General features: G+C 37.7%; 1 protein-coding gene and 1 pseudogene across 4 annotated transcripts in view; one reads left to right on the top strand and one right to left on the bottom strand.

Annotated features, from left to right (window-relative positions):
• The window catches only part of Il1rapl1 (interleukin 1 receptor accessory protein like 1), a 1,800,273-nt gene that overhangs the window by 1,045,565 nt on the left and 741,133 nt on the right, over positions 1–13,575 (bottom strand). The window lies entirely within an intron of this gene.
• On the top strand, positions 5,332–5,638 carry LOC110544291 (10 kDa heat shock protein, mitochondrial-like; annotated as a pseudogene).

Genomic DNA, 13,575 nt, shown 5'->3' with positions numbered 1-13,575 from the left:
TTTGATGTGAACTGATAGACTAAGATCAGAAAGGGGAGGAGAACCTCCCCTATCAGTAGACTTGGGGAGTGGCATGCAAGCAGAGGGAGGAGGGAGGGTGGGATTGGGAGGGGAGGAGGGAGGGCCTTATGGGGGGATGCAGAATGAATAAAGTGTAATTGATGAAAAATTAAAAAAAAATGAAAAGTAAACACCTAAAAAAAATTTAATTAAAAAAAACTAGTCTCACTCCAAATAAACAGAGCCTTTTATTCCTATCATTGCTATGATACCTGAGCCCAGTTACCCAAAGTCATTTCTTTTATTCACACTAGTCACACTTTTTAAAAACTAACACTCATATATGTTTCTTATAATCAGTTGCAGATGCACTGTATTTTGAATAATAAAACAATGAGGACTGAGATCTCATTTAAATACTTCTAATGAATCTTCACTGACTATTTACTGCAATCTAAGCATTATTCCTATTGCTTTACTTTATGTTTCCCTGAAACATACAGCAGTTAACAACAAAATAGGTTTAAGACTATTTGCCTGGATATTTCATGATTTCCTTGTTTTTAATTGCTTTGTATTATTCCATTGTGTAAACATACTTCAATTTCTGTATCCATTCCTCAGTTGAGGGACATCTGGGATGTTTCCAGATTATGAATACTGCTGCTATGATCATAGATGAGCAATTGCCCTTGTTGTATGGTTGAGCATCTTTCAGATATATGCCTGGGAGTGGATACTATCTTTTCCTAGAAAAAATCATGCTGGGAGAGGTATCCCAGAAGCAGAAAGAGTATATATCACTTATAAGTGGATATTACACATATAATATATAATATAGAATAAACATATTAAATTCTGTATACCTAAAGAAGCTAAGCAAGAAGGATGACCCTGGGTAAGATGATCAATCCTCATTCAGAAAGGCAAATGGAACAGATATGGTAAAAAGGATTAAAAAGGGAACAGGACATAATCTACCCACCAGGGTACTGAAGCAGATGCTGAGACTGAGAACTAAACTTTGGACAGAGTGTAAGTAATCTTATGAAAGAAGGAAAGATAGAAGACCTGGAGGGGACAGCAGAGAGAGCAACAAGAACCAAAATATCTGGGCCTAGGAGTCTCTTCTGAGACTGATACTCCAACCAAGGACCATACATGGATATAACCTAGAACACCTGCTCAGATGTAGCCCATGGCAGCTCAGTCTTCAAGTGAGTTCTCTAGTAAGGGGAGCAGGAGCTGTCTCTGACATGAACTCAGTGGCTGGCTCTTTGATTACTTCCCTCTGAGGCCACAGGCCACAGAGGAAGACAATGCAACCAGTCCTGATGGGACCTGATAGGCTAGGGTCAGATGGAAGGAGAGGAGGTTCTCCACTATCAGTAGACTGGAGGAGTGGTGTAGAAGAAGAGGAGGGAGGGAGGTTGGGTTTGGGAGGGGATGAGGAAGGAGTTAAACTGGGATAAATAGTGAACAAACTGTAGTTAATAAATAAAAATATTCAAGTTAAAATAGGTTTAGGAGCCCATCCCATCATTTTTCTCTGTAAGAAGCCAAAATGAAAGAATATAGACCTTATATGAAATTCCCTAGTATTCTTATTTCGAAAGAAAGAGGTAAACCAGTAACATGCCATTATTATTACTGTTGCTCCAAAGTATAACTTGAGATCTGGGTTGGAGATACCTCTAGAAGATCTGTTATTATATGGGATTGTGTTGGAATTCTGCTTGTTGTTGTTGTTTTTCCATATGAAATTGAGAATTGTTCTTTCAAGTTCTGTTAAAAATTGTGTTGGTATTTTGATGGGATTTGTATCGAATCTGTTCATTGCTTTTCATAAGATATCCATTTTCACTATGTTAATCCTACTGGTCCATTAGCATGGAAGATTCTTCCAACTTCTGATATCTTCTTCAATTTCTTTTTGCAGAAACGTGAAGTTTTTGTTTTTGTTGTTTTGTTTTGAGTTATTTTTTCTTTCACTTGCTAGGTTATATCCACACAAAGGTACTTAGTGTTATTTGTGGCTATTGTAAAGGATGTTGTTTCCCTTATTTCTTTCTCAGTTTATTAGTCTTTTGTATACAGGAGGGTTTCTTATTTTTTTGAGTTAATTTTTTATCCAGCCACTTTCCTGAAGGTGTTTTTCAACTGAAGGAGTTCTCTAGTAGAATTTTTGGGGTCATGTCATCTACAAATGTTAATACTTCTTTTTTTCTGATTTATATCCCTTTGATTTCCTTTAGTTGTCTTATTCCTCGAGCTAGGACTTCAAGGACTATGCTGAATGCATGCCCCTCCCCAAGACCACTGGTAGGGGAGGGTTTCTTTTTCTTCCTTCTGATCCTAGACTGTTAGGTCTCATCAGGAGTGGCTGCATTGTCTTCCTTTGTGGCCTGGTAAGGCTGCTCCCCCCTCAGTGGGAGGTGATCAAAGAGCAGGCCAATCAGTTCATGTCAGAAGCAGTCCCTCTTCCCATGAGAAGGGGGAGGAAGGGAGGCATTGGGAGGAGAGGAGAGAGGGAACTAGAGGGAGGATACTAAGTAAATAAAGTGTAATTAAAAATTAAATTAAAATTAATAAAAGGAGAGCAACAGAATAAAAAAAATAAAAAGAACTATGTTGAAGAGATAAGGATAGAGTAGGCAGCCTCTCCTTTTCCCTGACCTCAGCAGAATTGATTTAAGTTTCTGTCTATTTGGTTTGATGTTAGCTATAAGCTTTTTGCATATTGTCTTTACTATGTTTAGCTATGTGCCTTGTATCCCTGGTGGATCGATTGAATTGATTAGAAGAGCCAGAAATAAACCTACATAACTATGGAAACTTAATTTTTGGCAAAGAAACCAGAAACCATACTATGGAAAAAAAAGTATCTTCATCAAATGGTGCTGATCTAACTGGATGTCTACATGCAGAAAAATGGAAATAGAGCCGTATTCATCACCCTGAACACAACTAAAGTCCAAGTGGATCAAAGACCTCAACATAAAACCTGACACACTAAAGCAGTTTAAAGAAAAATTGGGGAAGAGCCTCATTAGCTCAGGAGACAATTTCTTGAACAGACACTAATAGCACAGGCTCTAAGATCAACAATTAATATATGGAACCTCATGAAAAGGAAAAGCTTTTGTAAAAAAAAGGACACTGTCATCAGAACCCAAGGACAGCCCACAGACAGGGAAAAGAAAAACTTTCATATGACAGAGGGCTAATATCCAGAATATATAAAGAACTAAAGAAGTTAAACAGCATCAAATCAAGTAATCCAATTAAAAATGGGGTATATAACTAAACAGAGAATTCTCAATAGAGGTATATCAAATGGTAGAGAAACACTTAAAGAAATGTAATTAGTCATTAGGGAAATGCAAATTAAAATGACCCTGAGATTTCACCTTATACCCATCAGAATGGCTAAGAACAAAACCTCAAGTGATAATACATGATGGAGAACTTTCAATACAGGAATATTGAATGGCAGAAAAACACTTAAAGAAATGTTAGACAATCTTAGTAATTAGGGAAATGCAAATGAAAACGACCCTGAGATTTCACCTCACAGCCATCAGAATGGCTAAGATCAAAAACTCAAGGGATGATGTAAGCAGGAGAGGTTGTGGAGAAAGGGGATCCCTCTTCCTTTGCTGGAGGGAATGTAATCTTGTACAACCACTTTGGAAATCAGTCCGGTGCTTTCTCAGAAAATTAGGATTACTGCTAATTCAAGATTCAGCTGTTTCACTCCCATATGCAATAAGAACATTTGCTCAACTATTTTCATAGCAGCTTTATTCGTCATAGCCAGAATCTTGAAAAACATTAGATGTCCTTCAACGAAGGAATGCATACAGAATTTGTGGTACATTTACCCAATGGAATACTACTCAGAAATTAAAAACAAGGAAATCATGAAATTTCCAGGCAATTGGTGGGAACTAGACACGATCATCTTGAGTAAGGTAACCCAGAAACAGAAAGACACACATGTTATGCACTCACTTTTATGTGGATATTGGCCATATAATATAGGATAAACATACTAAAATTATAGTCCTAAAGAAGCTAAACAAGGGGGTGTTAGGGAAGATACTTAATCCTCATTCAGATCGGCAAACAGAATAAACATCAGAAGTAGGAGAACACAAGGAACAGGACAGGAGTCTTCCAGAGAGGACCTCTGAAAGACTCTACCCACCAAGGTAACAAAGAAAATACTGAGACTCAGAGCCAAACTTTGGCCATGGTGCCAGAAACCTTATGGAAGAAGAGGAATCTGATTGGCCTGCTCTTTGATCACCTCTCCCTAAGGGGGGAGCAGCCTTACCAGGCCACAGAAGATGACAATGCAGCCACTCCTGATGTGATCTGATAGACGAAGATCAGAAGAAAGGAGAGGACTTCCCCTATTAGTGGACTTGGGGAGGGGCATGTGTGAAGAAGGGGGAGGGAGGGTGGGATCGGGAGGGGCTTATGGGGGGATACAAAGTGAATAAAGTGTAATTAATAAAATAAAATTAAATTAAAAAAAGAAAGACCTGGAGGAGTCAGGTTATCTACAAGGATGACAACAGAGCCAAAATACCTGAGTCCAGTGGGAGCTGCAGGGACTGATATGCCAACCAAAGACAATGCATGGAAAGGACCTAGACCCCTGTTCAACTGAAGCCCATTGGCTTCTCAGTTTTCAATTGTGTTCTGTAGTAAGAGATACAGTGGCTGTCTCTGACATGAACTCAGTGCAGGCACTCTGATCACCTATTTCTGGGGGTTGCATCCTTGCCACCTCACAAAGGAAGATGATGCAGCAACCGTCGATGAGATCTAATAAGCTCAGGTCATATAGAAGGGGAGGAGTTTCTTCCCTATCAAGGGACTAGGAAAAGGGCACAAGAGAGGAGAGAAGAGGGAGGATGGGTGGAACTGGTAGGATGAGGGAAGAGGGTGCAAAGGGGATACAAAGTGAATAACTTGTAATAAATATATAAATAAATAAAATTAAATTTAAAAAAATCAATATCAATGGTCAACATGTAATTTTAGTAGTTCATTGGTATTCTGAATCAGCCTGTTAAATTTTGGCATAAAAAAGGAAAACAAACTTTAGCCTGATAATTACTTACATATTACTTCATATATCTTAAATCATGCTATAGATGGCTATAGAATGTCTAATGTCATATGACTTCAGATGAGCAGTGTTAAATGAATTCATTCATCAAGACTTAGCCAAGCTTCTACCACTAAGAGAAATTTGTTTCCGGTACTCTCCTTGTAGCAGCAGCCTGAGGACAGAGACTGAAGCTGCTATGGTAAGTCATGGCTAGACAAACTTTTAAAAAGTTTCATCTGCTATTTGACCTAGTTTTGGTTGAAAGGAATGTGTCCTGAACTGTAACCAAAGCTGGTATTATACTTCCAAAAAAAGTCTCAAGGAAAAGTGTTGCAAGCAACAATAATGGCTGTGATCAGGCGCTAAAGGAAAGGGTGGAAATATTCAACTGGTCAGTGTGAAGGTTGGAGACAAAGTTCTTTTCCCAGACTATGGAGGCACCAAATTAGTTCTAGATACAAGGATTATTTCTTATTTAGAGATGGTGACATTCTTGGAAAGTATGTGGACTGAAATCATTGTTGAAATAGTGTCACATGAAGCTGCCTATTCCGTTGATATTCTGAACTATTTCATCACTTAAAAAATTTCATTGTCTCCCTTTTATAATAAACTGATGATGCCTAACATAATGACATCCATTGTCTCTAGAGTTTAGTTGCACTGTACTCTTATGAACATTTCCAAATAAAAGAACCTAAGGGAACGGAGAGTCTTTGATTTTTAAAAAAAAGGGAAAGAAATTTGTTTCCAAAAACACAAACACTAATAAAATGTGATGACTTTCTAGTTATGTGTAATCTTGACGAGAAAAACCAAATTTTGAATGCATGACAATGGTATTCATTTTCAAAATAGAATTCTATAAAGTCAAGATGAGTACTTAAATAAACACACAGGCAGTTATAACTAATGAGGCAAATCACAAATGTTCATTGTAGTAAACTCCGAAGAGAGGAAACAGGACTGGAGCCTACCACAGATGTTCTCTAAAAGACTCCACCCATCAGGGAATCCAAGCAGATGAAGAGACTCACAGCCAAACTTCAGACAGAGCACAGAGAGTCTTCTTGAAAATGAGGGATATAAAAGAACCAGGAGGGGAAAAGAGGGCTTCCTCTATCAGTGGGCTAGAGAAGAGGGATAGGGAAGGGAGAGCAAGGGAGGTTGGAGATGGGAGGAGATAAAGGACGGGGCTACAAATGGGATACAAAGTGAATAACTTGTAAATAATAATGATAACAACAATGAAAAAAAACACTGAAAAAATAATCTATGTCTTGAAAATAGAATTAAATGCAAAGGCATTGATACATCTCTCAAAGAAAAGATAAAATGTGAAAAGTTCCAAACACAAAACATCTAAAATGATCAAAGGTACCATGAAAAGACAAAATCCAAAAATAATAGGAATAGATGAAAAAGAAGATTCCAGGCTCAAAGAATCAGAAAATGTTTTCAAGAAAATCATAGAAGAAAATGTTCCTACTTAAAGAAATAGATGTCCATTAACAAACAAGGGGCCTCCAGCACACCAAATAGACTAAACCAGAAAAGAAACTCTTCACCTCACATCATAGGCAAAACACTAAGTCAATACAACTAAGAAAAAAACATTAAAAGCAGCACGGGAAAAAGGACAAGAAACATATAAAGGTAGAGCTATCACTCAGTATCCAAGTGGGCTCTTAGTAAGGGGAACAGGGACTGTCTCTGACATGAACTCAGTGGCTGGCTCTTTGACCTCCCCAACCCCCCTGGGAGAAACAACCTAGCTAAGCCACAGAGGAGGATATTCCAGCCAGTCCTGGTGAGACCTGATAAGCTAGGGTCAGATGGAAGTGGAGGGGGTCCTCCTCTATCAGTGGACTTAGAGAGGGGCAGGGAGGTGTGATTGGGAGGGATTGAGGAAGGGACTTACAGCTGGGAAACAAAGTAAATAAACTGTAATTAATATAAAAAATAAAAATAATTTAAAAATGTAGAGCTATCAGAATCACACCAGATTTCTCAACAGAAAACACTAAAGCTAATAGGGCCTGGGGAGATGTCATGTAGACTTTAAGAGACCACAGATGCCAACACAAACAACTATTCACAGGAAAGCTTTCAATCTACATGGATGGAAAAAACAAAATATTCTATGTTGAAACTAAGAATAAACAATATCTATACAGCAACCCAGCCCTACAGAAGATACTACAAGGAAAATTTCAATCCAATGAAATCAACAGCATCCAAGAAAACAGAAGATATAGATAACTTCACAATTAAAACAAAAGAAAACAATTATTAGTAACACCATCAACTCCACAATAAAAGGAACTAACATTCATTGGTTACTATGATTTATCAACTTCAGTAGACTCAACTCCCCAATAAAAAGACACAGACTAATAGAATGGTTGTGGAAACAGGATACAGCATTCTGCAGCATCCAAGAAACATACCTCTGCAACAAAGATAAACACTACCTCAGAGTAAAGGGATGGAAAAGTTTTCATGCAAAAAGACACAGAAAAACAAGCTGGAATAGCTATGCTAATGACTAATAAAATGTACTTTCAACCAAAATCAATAAAAAAATATGAGGAGGGGCACTTCATTCTCATCAAAGGATATTTACACCATGAGGACATCACATTACTGAACATCTTTGCCAAAATACAAGAGCACCTGCATTTGTAAATGAAAAATTATTAAAGCTGAAATCACACATTGATCCCAACACCTTAATAGTGAGAGATTTTAACACTCCACTGTCACCAAAGGACAGATCATCTAGACAGAAGCTAAATAGGGAAATAATGATAAATACAAAGGTCCAAAGTCAAATGGACTTAATACATGTCCACAGAAATTTTCACCCAAGGTCAAAAGAGTATAACTTCTTTTTAGCATATCACAGAACCTTCTCAAATATTGAACAAATACTTGGGCACAGAGCAAGCCTCAACAGATACAAGAAGATTGAAATTATCCGTTGTATCCTGTCAGACCACCATGGCATAAAACTATACCTTAACAACAACAGAAATAACAAAAACCCTGTATACACATGAAAACTAAACAGCTCTCTATCCAGTGATAGTTTGGTCAGGGAAGATATGAAAAAAAGAAATTTGAGACTTCCTAAAATTCGATGAAAATGAAGGCATAAATCACCAAGACTTATGGGACACAATGAAAGCAGTGCTAAGAGGAAATTTTGTAGCACTAAGTGCCTCCAGAAAGATGTTTGAAATATCCCATACAAGCCCTAGGGGAAAAAAAGAAGCAGACAAACCATAGAGGAGTAGACTATTGGAAATAATCAAACCCAGAGCTGAAATCAATGAATTAGCGGCAAAGAAAAGAATTCAAAAAAATCAATGAGACCAAGAGCTAGTTCTGTGACAAAATCAACAAGATAGAAAAACCCTTAGCCAAACTAACTAAAAGGCAGAGACAAACTATCCAAATCACTAAAATCAGAAAAAAAAAAAAAATTGGACCTAAACACAGTCACTGAGTAAATCCAAACAATCATCAGGCATTACTACAAAAGCCTATATACTCAAGAACCAACGGAGGTGCGGCCTTGCCAGGACACAGAGGAAGAAGATCCAGCACTCCTGATGGGACCTGATAGGCTAGGGTCAGATGGCAAGGGAGGAGGACTTCCTGTTTGAGTGGACTAGGGAGAGTGATGAGGGGGAGAGGTAGGGAGGTGGAAATGGGAGGAGATGAGGGAAAGGGCTACAATTGGGATATAAATGAATAAATTATAAAAAATAAAAGTTTAAAAAAAAAGCCTATATACCACAAAATTTAAAAATCTTAATGAAAGAGACAATTATCTTGATAGATTCCATTTACCAAAATTAAATCAAATTCAGGTAAATAGATTAAATAATCCTAAATCTCTCAAGGATATAGAAGTATAGAAGCAGTCATCTAAAGCCTCCCTTCTAAAAAAAAAAAAAAAAAAAAAAAAACTGTGCCAGACTGTTTCAGTGCAGAATTCTACCAGACCTTCAAAGAAGAGCTAACTGCTATTCTCTTCAAACTCTTCCACAAAATACAAAACAAAAGAAGAAACATTTCCTAAAATTCTATGAAGCCACAATCACCTTAATACCTAAACCACACAAAGTCCCAACAAATAAAGAGAACGAGAACTTCAGTCCTACTGCTCTTATGAACATTGAGGCAAAAATACTTCGAAAATGAATTCAAGAACACATAAAATATATCATTCACTATGACCAAGTAGTCTTCATCCCAGGCATGCAGGTGTGGTTCAAAATGCGGAAATCCATCTATGTAATCTATCATATACACAAATTAAAGGGGGGGGGACTACAAGACCATCTCCTTAGATCCTGGAAAAGCTTTTGACAAAATCTAACACATTCAGGTTTAAAGTCTTGGAGAGATCAGGGATACAAGGCACATACCTACAGATAGTAAAGACAATATACAGCGAGACAATAGTCACCATCAAACTCAATGGAGAGAAACATAAATTAACCTCCCTAAATCAGGGACAAGGCAAGGCTGCCCACTCTCTCCATATCTCTTCCACATAGTACTTGCAGTACTAGCTAAATCAATAAGACATATAAAGGAGATCAAGAGGATACAAATGGAAAAGTAAGAAGTCAAAGTGTCACTATTTACAGATGATGCGATTGTATTCAAGAGTGACCCCAAAAATTCAACCAGAAAACTCCTTCATCTGACAAACAACTTCAGCAAAGTGGCTGGTTGCAAAATTAACTCAAAAAAATCAGTAGCCCTCCTGTAAATGAAAAGTCAAAAGGGTTGAGAAAGAAATTAAGAAAATTACACCCTTCAGAGTAGACACTAATAACGTAAAAAACCTTGGAGTGACTCTAACCAAGCAAGTGAAAGACCTGTTTGAATAAAAAAAGAACAAAACTCAAGTCTCTGAAGTAAGAAATTTAAGATAACAAAAGTTGGAAAGATCTCCCATGCTCATGGATCAGTAAGATTAACAGAGTGAAAGTGGCCATCCTGCCATGAGCAATGTAGCGATTCAATTCAAATACAACAGAATAACAACACATTTTTTTAATTTTAATTTTTATATTAATTACAGTTTATTCACTTGTATCCCAGCTGTAGCATCATCCATACTTCCCTCCCAAACCCACTCTCCCTTCTTCAACTCCTCCCAATTCCCTTTTCCAAGTCCTCCTCCTCTTCCATCTCACCCTAGCCTATCAGGTCTCCTCAGGACTGGCTAGAATTGTCTTCCTCTGTTGCCTGGTAAGGCTGCTCAACACTAAGGAGAAGGTGATCAAAAACCAGCCACTGAGTTCATGTCAGAGACAGTCCCTGATCCACTTACTAAGAAACCCACTTGGATACTGAGTTGTCATGGTCTACATCTGTGCAGGGGTTCTGGGTTATCTCTATGCAAGGTCTTTGGTTGGAGTATCAGTCTCAGAAAGACCACTGGGTCCAGATTCCTTGGTTCTTTTGCTCTCATTGTAGAGCTTCTGTCCTCTCCAGGTCTTTTTATCTCCCCCTTCTTTCATAAGATTCCCGGCACTCTGCCCAAAGTTTGGCTATGAGCCTCAGCATCAACTATGATACACTGCTGAGGAGAGTCTTTCAGAGGCCCCCTGTGATAGGTTCCTGTCCTGGTCCCTGTTTTCTCCTTCTTCCTATGTACAACTCATTTGCTTTTCTGAGTGAGGAATGATCATCTTACCCAGGGCCGTTCTTCTTGCTCAACTTCTTTAGGTGTACAGATTTTAGTATGTTTATCTTATATTATACATGTACTATCCACTTATAAGTGAGTATATACTATGTGTGTCTTTCTGCTCCTGGGATACCTTACTCAGGAAAATCTTTTCTAAATCCCACCATTTGCTTGCAAATTTCATGATTTCCTTGTTTTGAATTGTTGAGTAGTATTCCACTGTGTAAATGTACCACAATTTCTGTATCCATTCCTCATTTGAGGGCCATATGGTTAGTTTCCCTTTTCTGGCTATTAAGAATAAAGCGGCTATGAACATGGCTGAGCAATGTCCTTGTTATATACTTGAGCTAATTTTGGATATATGCCCAAGAGTGTCATAGCTGGAACTTGAGAAAGTACCATGCATAATAGTCTGAAAAAGTGCCAGATTGATTTCCAAAGTGGTTGTAGAAGTTTACATTCCCACCAGCAATGGAGGAGTTTTCCCTTTTCTCCACATCCTCTCCCACATGTGTTGTCACTTGAGTTTTTTATCTTAGTCATTCTGATGGGTGTAAGGTCAAATCACATGGTCTTTTTGATTTGCATTTCCTTGATGACTAAGGGCATTGAACTTTAAGTGTTTCTCTGCCATTTGATATTCCTCTATAGAGAATTCTCTGTTTTGCTCTGTATCCCATTTTTAAATTATAGTACTTGATTTGTTGCCTTTTAACTTCTTGAATTCTTTATATGTTCTGGATATTAGCTCTCTGTCAAAAATAGGTTTGGTGAAGATCTATTCCTAATCTGTAGGCTGTCATTTTGTTCTGATGATGGTATCCTTTGCTTTTCAGTTTCATAAGGTCCCATTTTTTGATTGTTGATCTAGAGCCTGTTCTGTTGGTGTTCTGTTCACAAAATTGTCTCCTGTGCCAATGAGTTCAAGGCTCGCCCCTAACTTTTCTTCTAACAGGTTTAGTGCCAACACAATTTTTTTACCTACCTTGAAAGAACCATTATCAGTTTAGTTTGTAGAAACAAAATCTCAGAATTACTAAAAGAATCCTGTACAACAACACTTCATCTGAAGTTATCATCATCTCTGATCTCAAGCTGTAGTACAGAGCAATCGTTATAAAATCTGCATGGAACTGGCATAGAAACAGAATGGTGTATCATTGGAATTGATTAGAAGGCCCAGAAATAAACCCACACAACTAAGAACACTTAATTTTTGATAAAGAAATCAAAACCATACCATGGAAAAAAGACAGCATCTTCAACAAACAGTGCTGGTCAACCTGGATGTTTACATAAAGGAAAATGCAAATAGATCCTTATTTATCACCCTGAAGAAAAGTAAAGTTTATGTAGATCAAAGGTCTCAAAATAAAACCAGTTATACTAAATTTGTGAAATAATAAATGGGGAAGAGACTTGATCTCTTTGGCACAGGAGACATCTTCCTGAAGAGAAGACCAATAGCATAGGCTCTAATATCAACAATCAATTAATGGGACCTCATCAAACTGAAAAACTTCAGTAAAGCAATGGACACTGTCATCAGAACAAAATGACACCCTGCATACTGGGAAAGGGTTTTCACCAAACCTATATCTGACAGAGGGCTAATATTCAGACTATATAATCAACTCAAAAAGTTAAACACCAACAAACAAAACAATCCAATTAAAAATGGGGTACAGAGCTAAACAGAGAATTCTCAACAGAGGAAAATTGAATGGCAGATACACTTAAAGAAATGCTTAATGTCCTTAGTCATCAGGGAAATTCAAATCAAAGTGACCCTTTGATTTCACCTTATACCTATCAGAATGACTAAGATCAAAAATTCAATACAATACAATACATAACAAAGAGGATTTGGAGAAAACAGGGTCTGCCTCTATTGCTGGTGGGAATGTAAACTTGTACAACCACTTTGGAAATAAATCTGTTGCTTTCTCAGACAGGAATATTGCTTCCTCAAGATCACATTATACCACTCCTAGGCACATATCCAAAAGATGCTCATGTATACAACAAGGACATTTGCTTTATTTATAATAGTCAGAATCTGGAAACAACCCAGATGTCCCACAACTTAGAAATGGATACAGAAGTTCTTGTACATTTACACAATGGAATACTACTCAGCAATTAAAAACAAGGAAATCATGAAATTTGCAGGCAAATGGTGGGATCTAGAACAGATCATCTGAGTGAGGTATCCCAGAAGCAGAAAGACACACATGGGATATACTCACTCATAGGTAGATATTAGACATATAATATAGGATAATCATAATAAAATCTGTGTACCTAAGGAAGCTAATCAAGAAGGAGGACCCTGGGTAAGATGTTCAATCTTCATTCAGAAAGGCAAACTGGATGAACATTGGAAGAGGGAGAAAAACAGGGAACAGGACAGGAGCCTACCACAGAGGACTTCTGAAAAACTACCAAGACAGATATCAAAACATATGCTGAGACTCAGCCAAACTTTGGGCAGAGTGGCAGGGAGGAATCTTATGAAAGAAGGGGGAGATGAAAGATCTGGAGATATACAGAACTAAATAATCTGGGCAAAGTTGTCTTTTCTGATACTGACACTCAAAATAAGGACCACGCTTGCAGATAACCTATAACCCCTGTACAGATGTAGCCCTTAGCAGCTCAAGTGTCCAAGTAGATTCTCTAGTAAGGGTATCAGGGGCTGTCTTTGACATGAACTCATTGGTTGGATCTT

Source organism: Meriones unguiculatus, assembly GCF_030254825.1.
Source record: "Meriones unguiculatus strain TT.TT164.6M chromosome X unlocalized genomic scaffold, Bangor_MerUng_6.1 ChrX_unordered_Scaffold_30, whole genome shotgun sequence".
In the NCBI taxonomy this organism is placed as follows: domain Eukaryota; kingdom Metazoa; phylum Chordata; class Mammalia; order Rodentia; family Muridae; genus Meriones; species Meriones unguiculatus.
The sequence above is the reverse complement of the archived record's forward strand: the minus strand, read 5'-3'. Positions and strand labels throughout refer to the sequence as shown.